The 3,247-nt window shown below is 41.3% G+C and overlaps 1 pseudogene; it reads left to right on the plus strand.

Annotated features, from left to right (window-relative positions):
* The first annotated feature begins 1,333 nt into the window (after positions 1 to 1,333).
* Positions 1,334 to 3,247, plus strand: part of LOC138046106 (GDP-fucose protein O-fucosyltransferase 1-like) — a 13,764-nt pseudogene continuing 11,850 nt past the window's right edge.

Here is a 3,247-nt window from a genome sequence, read left to right on the forward strand (position 1 = left end):
CCGTCGAAAGGGTCAAACTGATGGTATTTGGATATCCGGGTCATGTATTTGGATATCCGGGTCATGCAAGGCAACCGAATGTTTAACTTACGTTAAAAAAAAAAACACGGGAAAAAGTTGTCATTGGCATTGCAACATTTGATTTGATTGGTTTATCTCGGACCAATCACATTATTGCTCAAATTACAATCCGTCAATAGCAACGCTTACAACAACCTCGTTCCCAGGGTCCTCTTTCTTCCTTCCTCGAGAAAGAAGAGGAAGAGAGGACCCTGGGAACGAGGTTGCGCTTACAAGAACGATTTATCGGAGTTTATGAGGAAAATAAACGTTTTGTTATTATCGATGTTAACATACGGAGATTCGATCCAAAATCTGGAGTCTCCCAGATTATCCAGGAGAGTTGACAGCGTTGCAAAGGTGAGTGTGTAACGCAGACTGCGGTCCAGGCGCAGAGCTCTCAAGTCTCAGGCATTGAGCGTGAGTCTTACGCATATTGATGCAATCTCACGCTCTCACGCATTTCTCACGCATTGGCACTTTTCTCGAAGGTAACTCTACTTTTTAAGCTTTCAGAAGTCCTCATGAATTCCGAATTCGCCCCTTCACTGGCACTGAACTTCGGCCAATGTTAAATCTGCTCGTGTGCGACCAATTTTCTTGTTGCTTCAGGACTTCCATCCGTTAATATATGAATTATAGGCCGATATGTTAGCTCAGGCTGACCATAATAACTTGGGCTCTATTAGCAAGCGACGGTAAATTTTTAGCGATCTGAGAAGTGCAAATTTCAAAAAATTTCCGGGGAGCATGCCCCCGGACCCCGCCTAGAATTGTTTGGCGCCTCCGGCACAAGAAATACAGTCATCTCACGCTTTGGAATCTTTACGACTTGAGAGCTCCGCAGGCGGGATAAACTGAAGACGAAGGATAAACTGTAGACTTGAATTGGGAAAATAAAAACCTTTCCCCACCTCAGACCTTTCAGACCTCAGACCTTTCCGAACCTCAGACCTAAACCATCGATATTTTCCCACACTCAAGAGCTGTACCCAATTCTCACAACCAACCAACCAATCAACCAAGCAACGAGATGGAGTAAAAGGCGTCAAATACCTGAGACTGTCTCATTACTTTTCTTTTGTGATCGATCATGAGCGCGCGTGTTAAGCGAAGTACATTTTTAAAAGTACCGCCATTGCAACGATCCGCCATATTGGAAATCATCCGGGACACTGCCTTCCGCGATCTGTCAGCGGTATATACCAAAATATTGATTCAGCTGCCAAATTTTGAATTAGTCTTCGGGTCTTAGTTGTGTTTCGGTACCAAAATGAATTCGAACCTTCTTCAATTAATTCTGTATTTTTCCTCTCTATTTCCGCTTTTAAATCGAGTGGTAACATCGGAAATTGAAAGTGTTCCGCCTGATATCAAATGGGATCAGCGAGGCTATGTTTTTTATTGCCCTTGTATTGGTAAGATCGACTCTATAGTGGTTCCATTTGTGATCCAAAGAACACCCCCGCTCCTCCCAGCCTATAGATGAGGTCCGTCTTAATACGATTGGGACTAAAAAAGAGAAGGGTAGGAAAGGAGTTTCAAAGGGCTCCGACAAAAAAGCCAAGGCATACGAACCTTACTCTATATATTCCAGGGTTGGATCATAAATGGAATTTCTCTTGTTAAGTCAAAGCAATCCAAACCGAATTTAATTTTAATAACAAACTTCCATGCCGTCAGTTTTTCATTTTGTTGTGAGCGATATCAATCCGTAGCCAGACTCTACATTTGATAATGTAGGTGTCTTTCTCCTGCATGAGTTGTTTTGCTTGTGTGGCCTTTATTTTAGCCCCAGTTGTAGATCAAACTTTCAAAGGCTAGGTAACTTTATCCAATGGATAAATAACAATCCACACCACTAGGATTAAGTCCACGTTAAACATTGACCAAGGTTTTCGCACAGTCCTTTTACTTAGATTTACTTAGACTGTGCATATTTCATGGTAACGTGATTGAGCAAGTACTGAAATCCTTGCACAGATTGAAGCCGTTGGATAGTGACTTATCCACCGGATTAACTTTTATTATATAAACACCACTAAATTACAAGGTGAGCTTTTAATATCTTCACACATGAGAATAACTTTTGAAAAGATCACCATTGCCTATGGTTGCATAATGAATTGATCTGTTGTTCTACGCAAGGTTCATACGCGTCTTGAAAACCCTTGAATTTTCAGAGTACATTTTCAAGGCCTTGAAAGTCCTTGAAAATCTGTGTTCTTCATTCTTGGTCCTTGATTTTTTTCTGACCCAAATTTTTAATCTTTGAAAACTTCAGTGAAAATAATCAGCAACTCAAGTCATGTCATACAAACATGACGAGCTGTGGGGTCGAGAATGGTTACCAGTGACTTTGTATTATTTTCACGCACATACATTATGGAAAATGAGCAAGAATTGTCCTGTCAGACTATTTCCATGTGTAAATTCTTCAACGTAAATAAAAAAGAGGTCCTTGAAATTTCAAAATTTGGCCCTTGAAAGTCCTTGAAAAGTCCTTAAATTTTTCAACTGAAAAGGTGTACGAACCCTGTCTACGTTAGGCGGACAAAAAATATTCAGGTGAAATACATCCACCCATGACAGGATATGACAGGAAATGTTATTTCTGGCGTATGAGCCTGCGAAGAAGGCAGAAATAAATATTTCGACGGCACGAGATACAACAGGGCCTGGATTCTAGGCCGGGTGCACCATGGGTAGCCATATCTGGGGTATATAAAGCTGCGTATAACACGTGTACGTCATCTAGGCTTCTGAACCAACCTCTCCTTGGTTTTTTCTTTCATTTTTGTTTTTTGCTTTTGTTTTATGTCCTCCTTAGGAGCAGGCTATTCTCTATTACATTGTAAAGTCCCATAGGAAGGGCTTTGAGCTTGGGCCTGGGCCTTGGTTCCTACCCAGATTTCCTGTTCATTTTCCCCGCAGGAGTTTTTTCTGGCAGGTTTTTTCTGGCCTCCGTTCTAACCGCATTTGCTTTGTTAGCGGTTGCTCAGCTCTAAGAGATTTTTAAGACTTTTGTTCGGTTTCTTCTTGTATTTTTGTACTCTAGGTTTATGTTGTAGGTTATTAATTGTGCGTCGGAGTTGATGATCCCCAGCTTAAAAGGCAGCCTGACTGGCAAAAAGCTTGAGTGCTTATATGGGGATGTAGGCCAAGATGACCTGTTTATATTTCAGTT

The sequence above is a fragment of the Montipora capricornis genome, chromosome 4, assembly GCF_036669925.1.
Source record: "Montipora capricornis isolate CH-2021 chromosome 4, ASM3666992v2, whole genome shotgun sequence".
NCBI classification, from domain to species: domain Eukaryota; kingdom Metazoa; phylum Cnidaria; class Anthozoa; order Scleractinia; family Acroporidae; genus Montipora; species Montipora capricornis.